Source organism: Mesoplodon mirus, assembly GCF_964341445.2.
Source record: "Mesoplodon mirus genome assembly, chromosome: 8".
Classification (NCBI taxonomy): Eukaryota; Metazoa; Chordata; class Mammalia; order Artiodactyla; family Ziphiidae; genus Mesoplodon; species Mesoplodon mirus.
Genome location: NC_138984.1, coordinates 61408376 through 61430603, shown reverse-complemented (window position 1 = coordinate 61430603; position 22228 = coordinate 61408376). Strand labels below are relative to the sequence as shown.

The 22228-nt window shown below is 39.7% G+C and overlaps 1 protein-coding gene across 4 annotated transcripts in view; it reads left to right on the top strand.

The window, feature by feature from the left end:
* Nucleotides 1-1260, top strand: part of ZEB2 (zinc finger E-box binding homeobox 2) — a 132861-nt gene extending 131601 nt beyond the window's left edge. For all 4 annotated transcript variants that reach the window (XM_082630762.1, XM_082630759.1, XM_082630761.1 and 1 more), the window contains one exon: nucleotides 1-1260. This exon is cut by the window's left edge. The gene's annotated coding sequence lies outside the window, so the exon portion shown is untranslated.
* The last annotated feature ends 20968 nt before the right edge of the window (nucleotides 1261-22228 follow it).

Here is a 22228-nt window from a genome sequence, read left to right as displayed (position 1 = left end):
ACCCTAGTTACAAATTTGAGCAAATTGCCCAATAATAATTTTTCATGTATTAGAACTGAAAAATTGTTAACCACGTTTTTGCTCCAAGATGTGTGAGGGCCATTCAAGGGCTGTAGGGCCCTGGATAGACACACAAACAAGTATGTGTATATCTGGAGCCCCACACATTGTAATAAACACAGCTGCATTTATTTGAGTATGTGATCCCATGTACACGTAAAAACATTCAAACAAACACACTCAGCAGATTTATTTGATTGTGCAATGGGGCAATTATTCAAATAAACATGCTCGGTGCAATTATTTGAATCTCACATTGCATGTTCATCAATCACAACGCTAAAAAAGAGGGGGGAAGAACACCAAAGATTTTACATGGGAAAAAAGTACATGTGAAAACAACCTTATTATAGATTTTATAGGGTTAGCCAAAGTTACGGCTCCCTCCTTAACTGTAACTCCACTATTCAGTATTCAGCGACATTTGTTTCTAATGATTAATTGGTTCATTCACTTGGCCATTATATCAGAGTGACCACAACATTCAGATTTATATAATAGCAAACAAACTTTACAAACCTGAATTGGGTAGAGATATGGAATCTCTGTATTTCCAGTGTAGGATAGTTGTTTCTAGACATTTTATGTCAAGGGGACACCCCGGTCAAAGTATTATGGCTTTAAATAGCACTCCCATAAATTAAAAAATTTTATACATGCAACAAAACATTCCTACATTTGAAGACATTAAAAAAAATCACAGGTGACTCATCTGGTCATTTTATATATTGATAAATATTATGACATATATGTGAACACATCAAGAATCATATAGGTGTACCAAGAGGCAATTTCTGCCTCTCTTAAGTATGTACTGACATAACTTAATATACTAAAATGGGAAGGGGCGTTTAGTCACTGAAATATGCATCGTGTAACAAAGATGAAGAAAATACATGGCTTGTGCCCATCATAAAAAAGATTCAGACTGAAGGCTTAGCTTTGGTTTTTATTCAATTAAATTGTTAAACTGTGCACAGTGATTTTTTTTTTAGAACTTGAGACATTTGTGATGTTGGCTGTTTAAATCTTTGTTACCTTCGCTGTGAATTGAAATTGTACATATTTAGTAAATCATGCAGACAAAACAAACTTTTTAGACAATATTTTTATTGGAGAGTTTTCTTTTCCTGTATCCATGTTAAAAAAAAAAAAAAAAAAAAAGACCTCCTTTCCCAAAATAAAAATGTCAATACTAAATTTAAAGAAGTATAAAGGAATGATTGCTTCCTTTAGAGCTAAATATTTAAATAAACATGGAGATAATTGGCAACATGTTCTTTTGGGCTAATAGGCCGTGTCCAATTTTTTGGGTCTGATGTTTCAGAGGTCCTCTTTTTCAGGGTTGAAGATGATATATTAATCTCTGAATTAAACAAATGCTGTTAAATAACAGAAATAAATCCCTCAGTCTTCATTTGTATATGAAATATGGAATTAGAGAAATGACACTGAGATGATATGATGCTGAATATGCCACAAACTAAGACTTTCTCTATTAAAACAGTCACCTACCACCTATAATCTAGTATGACATGTTAAAATGCTCCAAAATATTGAAAATATAAAATGAACAGTACTATTTCCATTTGGCCTTGAGATGAATACGACAAAGATTCTAATAATTTTAGTCAAAGAAAATGATGAGTAAAAAATACATGAAGATTAAAGTGGTGACAAATGATCTTTTAAGTATTCTAATTGGTCTTTCTCATTCATATCTTTGATTCTACAGAAATTGCAAATCCTGATGATCCTGATTTGTAAGTGCACCCAGTCAGCTTTTCTCTCTTTCACTCCACAGAATATGCCTGTTAGATCTGGAACGAAGAATAAGCCCCCAAAGTGTTAAAAATAGACTACTGCCCTGGCAGGAAATTTAGCATTGGCAAGCACAGAACTCAGAAGGAACTGATCTAACATAAGGAAACATTCAGAAAAAGATTTGTGCATCATGATCCTGTTCTGACCATTTTCAGAGCAATCAGAGGGTAGTAAGAGAGAGAGACTGAGAGACAGAGACAGAGACTGAGAGAGACAGTGTGTATGTGTGTGTATGTGTTCTGTGCATGTGTAGATTGCTAACTTTGTGTGTGTACGTTTGAATAGCTAGTGTTAAAAAAAAAAAAAAACAATACCCAAGAGATGGAAGGAATCTGAAGGAGTGCTTTTGAGACATTTTATATATTGTTATCTTACACAAATGGAAAACACTTAAAATGTTGATACTGGAAAAATAAAATTTCACCAAAAAATCCTATATTACTTACCAGATACTCCAACAATAAAACAGAGAAAATATTAATTTATCTCTACTCTTTTTGTAGGAAACTCAGATTTTAGTTTGTGACCTTTCCTTAAAGGAGCATCACTTCTATCCATTCCTAAAACAGTCTTATTACAGGGCAAAGAATTACAGTTACACTTCATTCTAGTTTTGTTAAGGAAAAGAAGAATACTGTCTTCAAATCACTTGAAAAAAATATAGAGGAGCAAAGGAATATAAATTCAGAAAGGAAACTCAGGAACATCCCTACAGTCACAGAAAACATCGTGGTGTGTTTAGTGACCAAAAGCAACCTAGACCTTGGTTTTTACCTCTCTTCTGAAAGATACCACTTCCAACACAAACGATATTTCCCAACCCTGTAGTGCAGCCCAGGATTGGTTCAGACAGAAAGGGAGAACACCGGCTATTGTATAACCCTTAACCACTTCCTGCAGTCCTGAAACATTCCGTGGAGGTCTACCACTTCATTATTGAACATGCTTAGAAAGTGTGAGCTCATGCGTTTCTGGTTGAAGGTACATCTGAGCAAGAGGGGGAAAAAGAGAAGTACAAACCACCCTGCCCAATTTGTTTTAACACTTAAAATGCTGTTGCTCAGAGAGTACACTTGAGAATAATCAGCCTAACATCTAAGTAGACACTTTTCTTTTCTGCATTATAAAGTGTTTTTATATTATCAGTGATAATTCCATGAAAAAGAACATTTCGTTCGCTTTAAATGGTGAGGGAACATTCGAAAAAAATCTTCTCAGAACACGAAGTGTTCTAACCACACTAGCTGCTTAAAATGTACTACCTTAATTTTAAAAATAAAAGTGGGAATAATGATTTGTACAAATACCTTTCAAGGAATTGTCGTGATCCCTTGAGTCAGATGCCTTCACCTACAAATCAGCCTATAACTCTGTTATAGACCTGGCCAAATTATAGCATACTTGGTGTCTACATTGAAATAGTCATTCTTCAATGACTTCTTCTTGTTTTCATTCTTCAATAAAACTCTCCTATGGCTTAGGAGGAAGAACATCTTGATGGTTGTAACACTTAGAAAAATAAAAGCTGTTAATTAATCTACCATCTGCATCTTTTAGATGAGAAAACTGAAATCTGCATAGCCTTGAGACCACACTGGTTGGTTGTTTCTACCCCACAATGATCTAGAAAGCAGTTAAGAATAGACTGTCAGAGCCCCAGTCTCCTGACAATGCTCTGTACAACACATCACAGTAAAATGCTCCTTCAAATGATGTGGAAACATCAAAAGGAGTGAGTTAGTCTCCCTACTTCCTGCAAGAAGTCCGTTCTGGTCTACAAGAACTCTTCCATGCAAGAGTGGAATGAAAATAAGCTACTTTGGAAACCCTATATTACTCTAAGATGTCACATCATCATCTGAGGGCAGTTAACCACGTCTGGACTAAAGTCTCCTTTCACTGAGAGCCAGAGACATTCTCAATTTTGAGAAATGCTCTTTAAAAATGACTAGCTGCTGTTCATACATATTACCCACTAGTTCGTCCAAGATTTTTGACAGTGGTTATGTCCACTGAGGAGCTGTGGCTCCAATGAGCCTCTCCACTCACAATTTTCAGCCTGAACCCACTGTGTGAGTCCCCAGTGCCATTCTTTCTCTAGTCTTTTTCCAAATCCCACGTGCACTGAGCAACCCAGAGGTGGTCAGAGGAAGAAACAAGGTGTAAGAGGAGCAATTGGAGATCATAAATCTGCAACAGGAAAATTGGAATAGACTGAAATAGACATAAGAAAATTAGAGAGTGGAAGGACCTAGATACTCTCTCATTGAAAGTCCTGCTTTTTCACAGTCTGGGGCTCAAAAAGAATAAAAGTCCATATTATCCTGTAGTTATTAGCAGGGCTAGAACATAAGCCAGTTACGGCATACACACTCTTATTGCTTCTACTTTTGCTTCTACTACCTCTATTCTATTCTATTTAGTGGTCCTGGAAATAATAGTAATAAATAACAGTTACAACATTGATAGTTATTCAATTTACTGAGTGCCTACCTTGTGTGAGGTATTATAGGATATACAAAAATGAACAAGACAAGATTACTGGCCTTAAGTTTCATATACTCTGTCAGAGATAGACATACACAAAGAAGTAGAATGCTGAGTTCCAGGTTCTGTAGCAAATGTACCAGTATCAAAGTCCCAAGCAGTCTCCCTTTTATACCACAGTGTCTCCCTTTTTTAAACACAAAATAACATGATTCTCTCACTAATGTGCATCTTGTTGAGTGACGCTATATGAGACACACTGTTCCATGTCCTAGGGATTCAGTGGTGATCAGACAATATCCCCCCCGAAGGGACCTACATTCTAGTGGAGAAGGTGGAAAACAAAACAATTATGTAAGATAACTTCACATAAGACTGTGTTCTGTTGAAAATAAAAGAAGGTGCTCTAATAGTGAATGAGATGGAATTGGAGGACAGGCAACCTCAGCTGGAGCGCAGGGAAGGGAGTGTCAGGAAAAATCTTTCTAGGGCTGTGGTGTCTGAGTTGAGCCTGAAGGGTGAGAAGAAGTGAGCCGGGGCAAGGTCTGGAGTGAGAGTGTTCCAGGAAGAGCAGGTGCAGGTACCTGAGGCAGACATGGGTTTGATTTTTTGAGAATAAAAACGCCAGTCTAACAAAGCATGTAAAAAAGGGAAGATGAAATCAGACCAGTAAGAAAACAAGTCTCAGCCATGTGAATGATTTACAGTGTGATCTCCTGTAAGGAAGCATTCAAAAACAGCTCGGCAGATAATATTCAGAGAATTTTAAGGAATGAGACTTCTTAGGTCCTTTAGTCCATTGTCATGATTTCATAGGTGAGAAAATGGAGTTCATTAATCTGTCAGGTTTACCTTGAGGGACTCAGAAGACATGGGCTATTATTCCCAGTAAATAGCACAGAAGTGAATTTAGCAACCTGTTTGTGGTCTCATCATAATCCCCTCCCCTGTAAACTGGGCAGTAGCCTTCTATGCCCCTCTGAGTTTAGAGTGAGAGAAATCTCATTTCTCAGACTCTCACAAGACCACCTGCCTTGCGTCTGGTCACGGGCAGATCTGTCAGCCTGGAAAACAGAAATGATTTGGGCCAAAGGAAGTTTGTATTTTGGAAACGAAAGCACTAGGTACAGCAAACGGGCCGCCACAGTGACACGCTACCCTGAAAGCCCCTTACCCGGTCAACACGGCCCAGTGCAGTCCCCGCAGTTGCCAGTTTGCTCAAAACAGCTGTGCTAGAATCAGGCATGAGCAAGGGCCCCAGCCATCTCCCCTTCCCCTGAACTTCTAGAAAATACAAAAACTCACAGAGCTGAGAGAGGAGCCAGTAAGAAGTAAGGAACATGCAGCAGGTGGTACCATCTGTGCCCGGCTAATTCCAGCCAAAACAATCTGCTCCCTATAGAGTTCCCAGTTGTGGAGAAGGGAAGAGAATCTGCCAGTGGCAGAGGCAGGGGAGGGGGAGTAGCAGGGCAAGTGCTGAGGCTATTATTCAGACGTTCAGCTGGTTGGGGAAGTAGATTATTGATGCCAGTGAACTATTATCTCTCTCCTTTTCTCTTTACAACCACTGTGGGAGATTCTTCCAACGTCTCACTAAGCTGGCAAGTATCGGATCCCACACCTGTGAGACAGACATATAGGCATCCCTGTGAGTCTGTCACTACTGAGATGGGAAGGACAAACATTCCACAGCAAGACTAGGAAGCACAGCCCACATCAAGATGGAAAAACAAGAGGAGAGGGAGGTTATGTTTATTTTATTCTATTTTCCTAGCAACCGAATTCTCTCCCTCTCGCCTGTTCGTTCTTTGAAAATCATCCACGGCTTAGAATGGGATCATATTCCTCATTGTTGATCCCCAGGTTGGCATCTTCTAAAATAAAATTCTTCTACTTGATGGACTTCCTCACGAGGAGCAAATCTCCTCTCCTGGCACACTTACAATCATGGGATGAATAAATGCAAGCAATGCAAAGATAGATCAAATTGTCCGTGGTAATAACTTTCCTTTAAGAGAGAAACAGATAGACAGGAACCATCCTTCTCATAGGTGGAGGAGACAGTGATGATTTGAGGGTCATAGAAAGACCTGTCCACTCAAAAAGAAAATGTTACCCACTGCAAAATTTCCATCAGCACCTTTATGTTAAGGCACTGTCTCCAGGAAGTCATCTGTTCAATGCAAATACCTGGGAGGGGTAATATTTGCCTATTGTCATCTTCCCTTAGATTAATTGATCAGTTTATAGCTGAGAGTTGAGTCCTGAGGGAGTGGGGCCCAGGAAAGTCCACTTTTATTGGGAGAAGAGAAGGTTTGGATTCCAGGTGAGGACCCAGAAAATTGGGACCTCACGGGCCCCTGAAGGAAGGGAAGATGGTGCCTGATACTAACCTTCCGCTTGGGCTGAACTGTGCCCCTCCCCAAAAAGGTATGTTGAAGTCCTAAACTCTGATACTTATGGGTGTGACCTTATTTGGAAATAGGGTATTTACAGATATAACCAAGTTAAAATGAGGTCATTCGGTGGGCCCTAATCCAGTATGGATGGTGTCTTTATAAGAAGAGGGAAATCTGAACACAGGCACAGGCAGGGAGAATGCCATGTGAAATCAAAGAGACTGGAGTGGGGCAGCTGCAAGCCAAAGAAAGCCAGGGATGCTGGCCGTCACCAGAAGCTGGGACTGAGAGATGGAACAGATCCCTCAGAAGGAAGCAGCCATCCCCCAACCTTGATTTTGGACCTCTAGCCTCCAGAACTGTGAGAGAATACGCTTCTGTTGTTTTAAGCCACCTAATTCGTGGTACTTACAGCAGCCCTAGGAAACTAATACAGGCCCCAAACAAACCATGGTGAGGCTCTCAGTTTTCAGTCTCTGGGTTGGTCTAAAAATTCAACATCAGTTTTTGATCCAACCATTCTCCTGGTGCCTGGGCTTTAACACATAAAGATCAGCAGGAATATCCCTTTTAGTTTTGCGATGTGTGTCATCAGGAAAAAGACAAACTGCTTACTCTTTTACCCAAATGTCTTCTATAAGGTAATCTTTTTAATTAGGATAATTAAATTCTTATTTGAAAGGGCACCAAAGTGCAAGCATTATCGTCTGATTTCCTGTAAAGAGTCTTTTCCTGCCTCCTGTTCCACATGGTGTCCATTAACAGGAGAAGCACCAAGTGAGTCAGACGTTATGGTTATAGGTTTGCGGCTTGTGTCAGTGCTAAGAAGAGGGAAATGAGAAAGGAAAACATAAATTGGGAAACAGTGTCAGAGGGCAGGCCGAGATAATGGAAGTACCAGAAAGCAGAGGAAAAGGGTGTTGTGTGGGAACCAAAACCTTCCTTCAGGTAGGAAATGTCAGAAAAATACAGTAACGTTTTTAAATGAAAGGAAAGGGGGGTGGAATCCAAGCAGTCCTTTATTGTGTTTTTTGGCAGTCTGAATTCAGTACCAGAAATGAGTGAAGTGTGCCCTCTCCCCTGATTCATTACTGCTGTAGGATCTTAACCATTTTCAGCTCCAAGTCTCTTGGGAAATCGGCTAATAATTCCTGTGACATCTTTACATCACTGAGATTTGGGGAGGATCTCGGGAGTTCTGTGAGTAAGGCAACATGAAAGCAGGAGTGAGTCAGCTGAGGTGTGTTTTGATATATTGATATATTGCTCTGGTAGCCAGTGGCCTCAAGCTGGGAATCAGTGAGACCAGGTTCTGGGATGCATTCTCAGATGTGGCTGTGAACTCCATTCTGCCCCATTACTCCTTGCCTACCGCTGCCCACCTACCCATGAGTGGACCACAGAAGGTGCAGGTAAGAAAGTCAGGGGATGGTTCACTGAAAATCTCTCATCTCTTTCCTAAGAAAAACAAACCCAACTCTACGTCTTCTTCACAGAAGCCAACATGCCATCCTTTACATTGTATTTCTAGAAGATGGTATATCATCTTAAAAGCCTGGTTTAATTTGCTTTTCTCCAAGCTTTGTGGTATTTTTTATATGCCATTAGTCAGTTATTGCATGTTGCTAGCAATAACCGTCCCACCTAATGTATTTAATTTGTTTTGAAAATCATAGCACATCTTTACACACAGAAGAGACAGCTTTTAACTCCATTGATGACTTCCTCTTTAAAAGTCCTCCTTTAAATCTCTAACCACAGTCTTCTTGGTTTTCTTCCTACCCACTGACCAAGCTCTGCTTTCTTCAACTCAATCTTTAAATGGTAGCGTTTCCAGGGTCCCTCTGGGGCTCTCTGCTCCCCTCGTTCCGATCACTGTGCTGAAGTTTCTTTTTCAACAAAGACTCAGAAATGCATCTTTCCAGTAAGACTTTGCTCCTGTGCACTAGACCTGTACATCCAAATGAATACTGGACATCGCCCCCTGTTTGTCTCCAAAGCACCTCAAATTTGACATGTCCAAGATGGACGTGACCATGTCTCCCTCCCGCCCACCATCCCCCACCTAAAACCTGGTGACTGTCACTTCCTGGGTCACTCAGGTGGAAATCTTGAGAATCATCATGCCATATCTCTAAATGGGTTATCAGGTCTTGTGAGTCATAGTCCGTGTTATCTCTCCTACTTGTTCCTCTTCCTCAATCACCATCATCATTCTGTTGTCTCAGGCGTACATCAAATCTCAAGAATTGCCCTAATAACCTTTACACTGGTCGCACTGGCCCCCGTCTCACTCAAGGTGCTTCCTGGCTCTAACACAGCAGGGAAGAGAGCTGTCACTGAGGGTCGATGGAGGAGCTGGCAGATAGAGGAACGCCCCCTTTTAGGCTCTTTAAAGATATGTCTTGATATTCTTCACATATGACTTTCTGGAACGTTGCTTCCTCACAGCCTTACTAACTGTTATGTTGACATATCTCCTTAAATATGGTGGAAAGAATGTGCTCAAGAGAAATAACTAGTGCCCTTCCCTCCCCTTGCCACCTGTAATTATACTTGTGGTTTTATCACCTTCTAACTCATTCCACATTCTGATATTGGCCAAAAGTGCTCTTTTGGTACTTTTATGCTCTCATGTCAATCTTCTCCTACCTAAACGTGTGAGCTTTTTAAAGCCGGCACCATCTTATCTGTAGTCCCACCTCTCCGTGAGTTATTGCCACCAAGTAGATATTCAATAAATGTACACTGATTTAATTCACTGGTGCAAATTTGATTATGCAAAGCCTTACTTTAAAATCCTTCAGTTGTTCCCCAAAGCACCCAAAATACAACTCATATTCCTTAGCTTGGTTCACAAAGCTTTCATCTGTTGGTTCCTCCTTGTCTCCCTTTCCATCAGCTCTCACCATCTCTCCAGTTGCATCTGCCTGAACATACCTCTTTTTTTTTGTCCTTCAGAACATAGATCAAAGGTCACTTTCTTAAGTCCCTCTTTCCTGAAACCCTAGTCTTAGATGTGCATCTCCTTTGGGCTTCTGTACGTGCTTCGTGAATGCGCTATCCAAGGGTTGGTTTCCCAAAGGCAATGTGTTCCTAGAAGGTCAAAACTGTGAACATTCTGACTCCAGCACCTACTACAAAGCTGGAGACCCAGAAAGAACCTGGAAAATGTGTGAGTCCTCTGGAAAGAGATTTTCAGCAACATCTAGTCCCAACTGACCTTGGTCATTAGCCAAACAGAGGAATAATTCAGTGACAAGAGAGAAAATAACATAGAAAGTGAGCAATGTAAAAATAAGGAACTGTGGAAGGATCCCAGTGCAAACCAGAAATGTGTAATTTAACACACTTGAAGATTTTTGAAAACCGTTTACAGGATTATATTGGGGCACAGATTTTACCCACATAGATTAACATACTTCATTTCTCACATAACCACTAATTACATACAACAGCAACAACGTACACTGCTGACATCCAGATATTGATTGAATTGTAAAATTACTGAGGCAAAACTCACTACAATCCAAGTGAGGGGGGTTAAAGGGGAACATGAATAAATACGCCTACTACCTAATGCTGAATGTGAGCATAGTCTTTAAGCTATTTTAGCAACGACTCAGATGGGGAACATGAACTAAATAAAAGAGGAAGAAGCCCAAAGTAATCTGAGATGCATTTTCTTCAACTTCTCTGGAATTTTCAATTACCTCAGTTTCCTGACAAAGCTTTGCTGATGTCAGTAATTTACAGTAACAATCAGCAAGATAACAGCAGGTTTTTGTGGGCCAGAGGTAAATTGGGGTCTGATATGAGTAATATATCCTGCACTGAAGGACAGTGGGAGGCATGAGAAAAGGCACAATTTCTATTAGTGATTTTTAAATAAAATGAAAACCACATGCATATATCACAGAGCAGGTGAATATGCAGTCCTCGCTGTTCTTTCCCAGGAAATGTAACTACTTCCTTCTTGAATCCTAAATGGCTTTTTATAAGGACTCCACCATAGATGCTACTAGAAGATGCTCTGCTTTTGTATCTTAAAATTTTGTACGCCAGAACACACTGTGCGTGCATACCCTCAGTATTTAGGGAAATGTGGGTAATTACAAAAGAGGTAGCAAATACCATCTTCTCTTTGCATGGTGTACAATTATTTAAATGACTTTAAGGCAAACAAATGGAAGGTAGACAAAATAACCTTTTGCCAATATATGAATATTGCCAATATATTCATATTCAATATGTGAATCTTCTTTGTCCCAGAGTGTGAAGCCCACAGATCACAAAAGCATTTAGCTGGAACGTTGCAGTTCTTTGGGGTCAACAATGAAAACCTCATTTCTCATTGTAGGTTCCTGAATAGCCACTGACCGTGGGCTTTCCCTGAAAGTTGTTCTCTTGGTTTTCTCACGAAATTGCTGATATGAACTGGTTCTCTCATAATTTTGCTTTTTTTCTGCTAAAGACAGAGAAACCAGAACATTTGAACTGTGGTTTCTGGTGGTGTTTCCTTGTCAATAAGATGAGGGGTTGTAAAGGAGTCTTAGGCTCCTTCCTATGAAGTTTATGTTATGAGGATGGCTCTGGTTAAAGGGACTTTCCCTGCTTAACCTAAGAAGCTCCGTAGTTGAGGGGTGAGAGACTATGCTTTCTCGTGAAAAGACCTGCCTTCCTAGCTGTGTGACCTTGGCCAAGTTATCTCACTAAACCTCAGTTTACTTAACTTTAAAATGGGAATAATATATCAACAATTTCACAGAAAGTTTCTGGGACTCAAATGAGACAAGAGGCTTGCAAACAGTTTGCAAATGGTATCTAAGGTAGGCCCTGGTAAAAGGGCAGACGTGTAGAGTGTATGTATTTCATCGACTCTCCTTTTGACCCTCTTCCACAGTGTCCTTTTTTCCCTTCTGGGTTTGAGGGAAGTCTCCCTGTGATAACCTATTCCTAGAGTTAGGTCCACAGAGAGTTCTCTAAAAAGGAACACAATAATTTCAGTACTTAGAAATTTTCCAGCATGTAATTTTTAGGGGGCCGGGATGGTCTCAAGATTCATCCTCAAAGAGACTCTTTGTTCCCTGGTGGGCGTGAGCCTTGGGTGGCTGAAAGAGGAAGGAATGCTTGACAATTATCAGTCCAATGAGAGACTTCAGAGCATGAGAACTGAGGAGGTTGCTCTGTCCTGATTCTAGATATGTGAGGCCTCCGCTGCTCTGAGCAGATAATCCAGGGCGATAATGAAGTAGTCACAAGGGTGAGCCTTTGTAACAAGGCAGCCGAGGCCTTGCTCACAGTTCGAACTTTCCCCTTAGCCCTTTTGCATATTTTAGAGAGAGACTTTTAAGTCACGAGATAGCCTTGCCTGTCAGAGTAATCGACCCATATGGGGAACTTCTTTTGTGACTTGACAGGGACTCAGGAGGGGAAGCTGCTGGAGATGAAAACTGATGATCCAAATAGCAGGAAAAGGCTTCTAGTTTACGATTATTGTTTTCCTTTGGCTAATTTTAATTCTGATGAATACTAAGTTTTCTTTGGTACTTTTTGTTCCTCAAGCCTTTTTTTTTTTTTCTGTTATGCTGTTCAGCCAAGTATTTCTTAAGTCTCTATGAAAACAATACTACATATTTCTTAAGCCCGTGTAAACAGACATTTCCATGAAGACTGGCTTGAAAAATATATGTAGATGGCAACCTGAAAGGCCATTCCTATTGCAAAAATGAAAAGATTTGACAGATCGATAGGTAAATAGATAGATAGCATACTAAAACTCAATGTTAATTCAAACAGATTAGAATGATGTTAACCCTTGCCATCCTGTTAGTTACTTTCTGTTCCTCTAATAGTGTAAACATGTGGAATGCCTTGATATATGCTGATACTTGGATGGGAGGATAGATGACAAACTGTTTTAAAACGGGTCATTTGCGAACAAGTTTTTACTGATTGCCAGTAGACACCAGTCACCTGTGTTGGACAACAGGAATAGATGTGGAATAATAGATGAAAACTCATGTGCAAGCAGATCGTTATAGGGGCAACAGAGAGGAAGGAGTTCTGGTCGTTCTGTGAGACTCTGCCCAGGGGAGCTAGGAAGGCTTCAGAGAAAAGAGGCTATTTGAGTTTGGTGTTGAAGGGCCAGTAGGAATTTAGCAGGTTGAGAAAAGAGGATAATGATGGAAGGCTTGGGAGTCTGAGGAACGTGGTGTGGAAAAGGAATGACAAGCTCACCAACCTCCTTGAGCGTTCAGTTATAAACTCCTCGAATGGGACCAAAGTAAACTTCATATTTAAACCAAAAAATAAAAAATCCATACTGTAATAGATAAATTATATCTCCCTCCTCGGTATTAATTACCTGTTTTTCACAATTGCTAATGAATAAATAAATGAAGTAGCAATATTTGGGCATCAGCTATCTTGCTGGTGAACAGCCTCCTTGCATTATAGGGGGAAGAGGAGAGAAAGCCACTTCAAGCCGCCCCTGCCCAATAGAGATGAATATGGCTGGAACGTAAGCATGAAAGTGACACAAGAACCTGATTGATAGGTCATCTCCCACTTGGATTCTGACCTTTCACCTAAAACAACACTGTCTAGTGACTTCCAGATGTGGATGCTTGAACATTAGTAAGCAGTCAAGACTGAAACCTTATTTCCCACAAGCTATGAATAAATGGGTGACTTATAAGAATATCATCTCATTATGACAAACACTAAAAGAGAAATCTGAAGAAATAATTTAAGCATTTTAATGAAGCTCTTGTTCTATCCCCTCTTCCTGAAAACAGTATTTCAGAGTTAGCCTTTCTAACAGGAAATAGAATAGCTTGGCAAAAGGAACCACAACCGTATATCTAAACTGGCAGCATATTTGTATGGTGTGGCGTGATACATATGTTCACCACCCTTTACTGGTTAAACTGTATTTCATTATCATCTCCTTATTTCCACTTCTAATTCTAGCAGAACTATTTCCTATAAACAGGCCAGCTCTCTAGCAATTTCAAGCTTAAGAATTCTTTTTAAATGCCTGATCCCAACTTTATTAAGCAGTGTTTTCCCTCATTCTTAATTCTAAGCCCCTTGGGTACACACTTAGGTCTGTTGCCATAAATGGAGAGAAAAATTAATTTACCACCAATTCCAACTGCACTGTGTATATGGATATTTATGCCCTCTGTGGTTTTTTGAAAAATGACTGCTTGAATTAAGAATATCTATTTGATATTATTATAACACAATGAATCTACAGATTTGATCATTATAATATTATATGATACTACAGAATGCAAGAATCCTCCCAAATCACCATCATGTTAATCTTTTAAATTCAATTCAATTTATTTAAAAAATGCTATACTTTGTTAATTTAGATAGCAGATATTTTCCATATTCTGGATTTGGGGGTACTGGGTTTTTTTGTTTGGTTTTTTTTTTTTTAACATCTTTATTGGAGTATAATTGCTTTACAATGTTGTGTTACTTTCTGCTTTATAATAAAGTGAATCAGCTATATGTATATATATATATATCCCCATATCCCCTCCCTCTCGCGTCTCCCTCCCACCCTCCCTATCCCACCCTTATAGGTGGTAACAAAGCACCGAGCTGATCTCCCTGTGCTATGCAGCTGCTTCCCACTAGCTATTTTACATTTGGTAATGTATATATGTCAATGCCACTCTTTCACTTCATCCCAGCTTACCCTTACCCCTCCCCATGTCCTCAAGTCCATTCTCTACGTCTGTCTTTATTCCTGTCCTGCCCCTAGATTCTTCAGAACCATTTTTTTTTTAGACTCCATATATATGTGTGAGCGTACAATATTAGTTTTTCTCTTTCTGACTTACTTCACCCTGTATGACAGTCTCTAGGTCCATCCACCTCACTACAAATAACTCAATTTCATTTCTTTTTATGGCTGAGTAATATTCCATTGTATATATGTGCCACATCTTTTTTTTTTAACATCTTTATTGGAGTATAATTGCTTTACAATGGTGTGTTAGTTTCTGCTTTATAACAAAGTGAATCCGTTATACATAAACATATGTCCCCATACCTCTTCCCTCTTGCATCTCCCTCCCTCCCACCCTCCCTATCCCACCCCTCTAGGTGGTCACAAACCACCTAGCTGATCTCCCTGTGCTATGCGGCTGCTTCCCACTAGCTATCTATTTTACCTTTGGTATGTATATATTTCCACGCCACTCTCTCACTTTGTCACAGCTTACTCTTCCCCCTCCCCATATCCTCAAGTCCATGCTCTAGTAGGTCTGTGTCTTTTTTCCCGTCTTACCCCTAGGTACTTCATGACTTTTTTTTTTTCTTAGATTCCATATATATGTGTTAGCATACGGTATTTGTTTTTCCCTTTCTGACTTACTTCACTCTGTATGACAGACTCTAGGTCCATCCACCTCACTACAAATAACTCAATTTCGTTTCTTTTTATGGCTGAGTAATATTCCATTGTATATATGTGCCACATCTTCTTTAGCCATTCATCTGTTGATGGACACTGAGGTTGCTTCCATGTCCTGGCTATTGTAAATAGAGCTGCAATGAACATTTTGGTACATGACTCTTTTTGAATTATGGTTTTCTCAGGGTATATGCCCAGTAGTGGGATTGCTGTGTCGTATGGTAGTTCTATTTTTAGGTTTTTTTTTTTTTTTTTTTTGCAGTACACGGGCCTCTCACTGTTGTGGCCTCTCCTGTTGCGGAGCACAGGCTCCAGATACGCAGGCTCAGCAGCCATGGCTCACGGGCCTAGCCACTCCGCAGCATGTGGGATCTTCCCAGACTGGGGCATGAACCCATGTCCCCTGCATCGGCAGGTGGACTCTCAACCACTGCACCACCAGGGAAGCCCTATTTTAGCTTTTAAGGAACCTCCATACTGTTCTCCACAGTGGCTGTATCAATTTACATTCCCACCAACAGTGCAAGAGGGTTCCCTTTTCTCCACACCCTCTCTAGCATTTATTGTTTGTAGATTTTTGATGATGGCCATTCTGACCGGTGTGAGGTGCTACCTCATTGTAGTTTTGATTTGCATTTCTCTAATGATCAGTGATGTTGAGCATCCTTTCATGTGTTTGTTGGTAATCTGTATATCTTCTTTGGAGAAATGTGTATTTAGGTCTTCTGCCCATTTTTGGATTGGGTTTTTTGTTTTTTGATTTGAGCTGCATGAGCTGCTTGTAAATTTTGGAGATTAATCCTTTGTCAGTTGCTTCATTTGCAAATATTTTCTCCCATTCTGAGGGCTGTCTTTTCATCTTGTTTATGGTTTCCTTTGCTGTGAAAAAGGTTTTAAGCTTCATTAGGTCCCATTTGTTTATTTTTGTTTTTATTTCCATTTCTCTAGGAGGTGGGTCAAAGAGGTTCTTGCTCTGATTTATGTCATAGAGTGTTCTGCCTATGTCTTCCTCTAAGAGTTTTATAATGTCTGGCCTTACATTTAGGTCTTTAATCCATTTTGAGTTTATTTTTGTGTACGGTGTTAGGGAGTGTTCTAATTTCATTCTTTTACATTTAGCTGTCCAGTTTTCCCGGCACCACTTATTGAAGAGGCTGTCTTTTCTCTATTGTATATTCTTGCCTCCTTTATCAAAAATAAAGTGACCATAGGTGCCTGGGTTTACCTCTGGACTTTCTATCCTGTTCCATTGATCTATATTTCTATTTTTATGCCAGTACCATACTGTCTTGATTACTGTGGCTTTGTAGTATAGTCTGAAGTCAGGGAGCCTGGATTCCTCCAGCTCTGTTTTTCTTTCTCAAGATTGCTTTGGCTATTCAGGGTCTTTTGTGTTTCCATAAAAACTGTGAAAGTCTTTTGTTCTAGTTCTGTGAAAAATGCCATGGGTAGTTTAATAAGGATTGCATTGAATCTATAGATTGCTTTGGGTAATTTGCACTGTCATTTTCACAGTGTTGATTCTTCCAATCCAAGAAGATGGGATATCTCTCCATCTGTTTGTATCATCTTTAACTTTTTTCATCAGTGTCTTATAGTTTTCTGCACACAGGTCTTTTGTCTCCTTAGATAGGTTTATTCCTAGGTATTTTATTCTTTTTGTTGCAGTGGTAAATGGGATTGTTTTTGTATCCATTCAGCCAGTCTATATCTTTTGGTTGGAACATTTAATCCTTTTAAATTTAAGGTAGTTATCGATATGTATATTCCTATTACCATTTTGTTAATCGTTTTCAGCTTGTTACTGTAGGTCTTTTCCTTCTCTTGTGTTTCCTACCTAGAGAAGTTCCTTTAGCATTTGTTGTAAAGCTGGTTTGGTGGTGCTGAATTCTCTTAGCTTTTGCTTGTCTGTAAAGGTTTTAATTTCTCTGTAGAATTGGAATGAGATCCTTGCTGGGTAGAGTAATCTTGGTTGTAGGATTTTCCCTTTCATCACTTTAAATATGTCCTGCCACTCCCTTCTGGCTTGAAGAGTTTCTGCTGAAAGATCAGCTGTTAACCTTATGGGGATTCCCTTGTATGTTATTTGTTGCTTTTCCCTTAATAGGGAATTCCCTTAATTCCCTATTAAGGGAAAAGCAACAAATAACATACAAGGGAATATTAATATTTTTATTAATATTAAAATATTAAAAAAATTAATATTTTTTATTTGTATTTAATTTTTGATAGTTTGATTAATATGTGTCTTGGTGTGTTTCTCCTTGGATTTATCCTCTATGGGACTCTGTGCTTCCTGGACTTGATTGACTATTTCCTTTCCCATATTAGGGAAGTTTTCAACTATAATCTCTTCAAATATTTTCTCAGTCCCTTTCTTTTTCTCTTCTTCTTCTGGGACCCCTATAAGTTGAATGTTGGTGCATTTAATGGTGTCCCAGAGGTCTCTGAGACTGTCCTCAATTCTTTTCATTCTTTTTTCTTTATTCTGCTCTGCAGTAGTTATTTCCACTATTTTGTCTTCTAGGTCACCTATCTGTTCTTCTGCCTCAGTTATTCTGCTATTGATTCCTTCTAGAGAATTTTTAATTTCAGTTATTTTGTTGTTCATCATTGTTTGTTTGCTCCTTAGTTCTTCTAGGTCCTTGTTAAATGTTTCTTCTATTTTCTCCATTCTATTTCCAAGATTTTGGATCATCTTGACTATCATTACTCTGAATTGGTTTTCAGGTAGACTGCCCATTTCCTCTTCATTTGTTTGGTCTGTTGGGTTTTTACCTTGCTCCTTCATCTGCTGTGTGTTTCTCTGTCTTCTCATTTTGTTTAACTTACTGTGTTTGGGGTCTCCTTTTCACAGGCTGCAAGTTTGCGGTTACCATTGTTTTTGGTGCCTGCCCCCAGTGAGTAAGGTTGGTTCAGTGGGTTGTGTAGGCTTCCTGGTGGAGGGGGACTGGTGCCTGTGGTCTGGTGGATGAGGCTGGATCTTGTCTTTCTGTTGGGCAGGACCGCATCCAGTGGTGTGTTTTGGGGTGTCTGTGAACTTAGTATGATTTTAGGCAGCCTTTCTGCTAATGGGTCGGGTTGTATTCCTGTCTTGCTAGTTGTTTGTCATAGGGTGTCCAGCACTGTAGCTTGCTGGTCGTTGAGTGGAGCTGGGTCTTAGAGTTGAGATGAAGATCTCTGGGAGAGCTTTCGCCATTTGATATTATGTGGAGCCGGGAGGTCTCTGGTGGACCAGTGTCCTGAACTCAGATCTCCCACCACAGAGGCTCAGGCCTGACACCAGGCTGGAGCACCAAGACCCTGTCAGCCACACGGCTGCCTGGTGAAGAGCCCGCAGACGCCGATGATGCACAGGATGTTGAACACCGCAGAGCCCACAATGGTCCCCACTCCCACATCACCCTTGGTAATGAAGACGCCTATGACCGATGTTAACAGCTCTGGAGCTGAACTGTCCGCTGCCATGAACATGGCCCCAGCCACATCTTTGCTGAGGTGCAGGCGCTCCTTTTTAAAGCTTCAGTCGGGGGTATTGTTTTTGTTTCTTGTGTTATTTTGTCACTTTGGCTTAACCTTTGTGGAATGTAAAATTCTTTATTGGTTCAAACCCACTGAGTCTCTGTAGGTGTGGTAATGTTCCAGAATTCTGAATCATAGGATGTGGATACTGAATAATTTTAGATAATGGCTACCAGTGAAAATCACATTAATCAGGAAACCATATCCAGATGTCTCCCACATGTCCAAAGTCAAAGATAAAGCATCACATTGCCATTGATTTCTTCTCCTTCCTTCTCCCTCTCTCCTCTGCATCCTCCCTTGTCCCTCCCCCTTTCCCCTCCCACTTTACTCCCCCTTTTCCTCTTTTTTATCTTTCATCCTCCTCTTCCACCTCTACCTTCTCCCCCTCCTCCTCCTTCTCTGCCTCTTCCTCTTCTTGTCCTTCTCCTTCTTCAATATGGACTAAGAATGGACCAACTACTCTATTCTGTCAGGGTATTATTCTTTTGCATCTGAAAACTCTATCTAGAAAAAATTACAGTTGGGATTCCTTTACATGGTAAGGAAGACTCCACTAAGTAAGCTTTTGAGAAAACCAGGCTTCATATGCTTTATGCTTAATAAACCAACAGCATCACAGGACCTTGATAAGACCTACCACCAAGCTGAAGTTCTGTGTTCTCAAATTTGAAACCAATCTGACAGGAAATATTCTGGGGGGTTAGGAATCCATACCCTAAAGAATTCCCTTACATTCACAGAATAAAAGCAATAGATGTGGTTGAAGCAAATATTTCAGTAGTAAAAGCACCCAAGACCTGAAGCTTATTAAATAAATGTAACAATAATTTTGTAATCGTGTACCTTCCTTATATACTCAGTGATGTATCTTCAGAGATAATTCAACTACAGAACTTCCAGAGGATGAGATGAAGCTTAAGATCTGGATCTGACCTTGACCTAAACATAACTACTATTTCCTAACCTTGAACTGTCCACAGCTACTATCTCATTGCTGTTCTAATGAATGTATGGACTCAAATATTACAGTGCCTAATTTCTGGCAAAGGCAGCTTTCCTAGCATATCTCTTCCCACTTTTCACTAAACTGAGGACAATTTGCTAATTTTGCACTTTTTTTTTCCACACTGTGTATTTAAATTTATTAGGAAAAAAGTAACCTGATATCACGCCATAATGTTTTTTACAATAAAGAAGAAATTTTTTAGTTACTACAAAAAGAAAATAGAAAGAATTCTCTTACATTCTGAGACTGGATTAATATTCAGCTTAACTAATTTTTTTGTATAAAATATTGATATCTTTATTTTTAAAATAATTCTCTTCTATTCTCCTTCCAAACAAAGGTATAAACATTTTGTTAGATTTTCTTTTAGATAGAATTTAAGGCAGTAAAATAGACCAGTGCTATTACAGTTATTAGAGAATCAATGTTTTGAGGAAAGAGTGACTTTAAGTTCAGGGGCAGAGCCATTTCGCAGGTTAACTCATTCCAAGAAAGAAGTACTAAAAGGTATAATATCCCAGCCTCCAGAGACTCTTCACAAAAGTGTGATGCCATGAATACATTTAGGGCAAGAAACGGTTCTCACTATTTTCCTGTCAGGACACCCAGGTTGCACAGTATTCCCCCTCTGTGGGAAGCATGGCTGTCCTCCAATATGATCTCTGGCTCTCCACTCATTCCTCTCTCACCTAAGGCTTTGCTTTACCCTGGAACACAAGTAAGTGAAAGTGAGAATTTTGTTCCTCTAATTTATAAATTTAAAAAAGCATTGTCAAACTTCAATATTTAATTCTTATAGGTAACAAATACCTTATGCGATGGTTCATAATTAATCAAAACCCAACAGGATGCCTAACCATAGAGATTAAGAACTGCTGCTCTGTAGTCAAAACTCTCTGGTTCTGTGCAGGATGTGGCATTCTAGAATGTTAGTGCTACCGAAAGCAGCCTTGCAGCATACGTTCTTTTTCCATCCCTCAACTAAGATTTGAAAAACCTTTCCATTAAGCTTTCTGTACTCCTAGCGTAGGCTGGGATATTTTCTTTTCTGGGTCACAGAACTTCAAGTGCTAGTTTGGTCTTTCCTTAAGGCTAAAGACTTCCAAAACTGAAAAGAGGTTCTCACCATGTGTTAGGGTTCTCCAGAGAAACAAAACCAATAGGATGTGTATATGTGTGTGTGTATTTATTTACTTCTGTTCATATATATAATGTAAATACTTTCTATATAAGTATATATAGATTATTACAAGAAATTGGCTCACACAATTTATGAAGGATAACAAGTCCCAACACCTACAGAGTGACTCGGCAACCTGGAGACCCAGGAGAAACCATGGTGTAGTTCTAGTCTGAAGGCTGACAGGCTCAGCTCAAGACCCAGGCAGAGCCAATGTTTCAGTTTGAAGGCCACCAGGCAGGAAGAAACCTCTCTTAATCAAGAGAGTGTTATTATTGTTTCATTCAGGTCTTCAACTGTTTGGATGAGGCCCAGCCAAATTAGGAAGGACAATCTGCTTTACTCAGTCTGTCCATTTAAATGTTAACCTCATCTAAAAACACTCTCACAGGGACTTCCCTGGTGGTACAGTGATTAAGACTCCGCGCTCCTAATGCAGGGAGCCTGGGTTAGATCCCTGTTCAGGGAACTAGATCCCACGTGCATACTGCAACTAAGAGCTCACGTGCCGCAACTAAGGAGCCCGCCTGCGGCAACTAAGACCCAGCGCAACCAAATAAATAAATAAATAAAAATATAAAAAATAAATAAGTAAAAAATAAAAACACTCTCACAAAAATACCGGAAATAATGTTTGACTAAATATCTGGACATCCCTGTAGCCCAGTCACGTTGACACATAAAATTAACCATTAGACCCTAAAATATGGAGAAAAGTGCATGGATTTTAAAGTGAGACATATATAGATTTGAATCTCACGATGGTCTCTAGCTTTTGTGCAATTTTTTAAACCTCCTTGAGCCTTAGTATCCTCATCTGTAAACTGGTGAAAATACCTACCTCCTAGGTTGATGGTGTGAGGATCAAATTAAATAACGTATGTAAGTAATAGGTATGCAATAAAAAATAGGAGTCCCCTGCCCCTGTACTGGGGTCTAAGAATTTCACAAACTAGCTCACATCTCTGGCAGAAACTGCTTGTTGACAAATTATTTCACATAGGAGGTAAAAGATGCTGCTGTTTTCCTCACCAACACCTACTCCTCATGACTTCCTTCTAGTGTTGTTCAAGTAGGAGATAACAGGGCTCTAACTTAAAGATAACTTGGAAAAGGTGCAACCCTCCTTAATTCCTAGTGGATGACCATGACTGGTCCAAGCCAATTACAGTATGTGGTAATTCTGTTCACCAGATGCCAGTGGTATAAAATGAGCATGTGATCCTGGCTAGCCAATAAGAGGAAAGGGGAAGTACGCTGACAAAAGGGGAAATTGTGTGAAGAAACCCTCTTCTGCCTCTTCTTTCTTA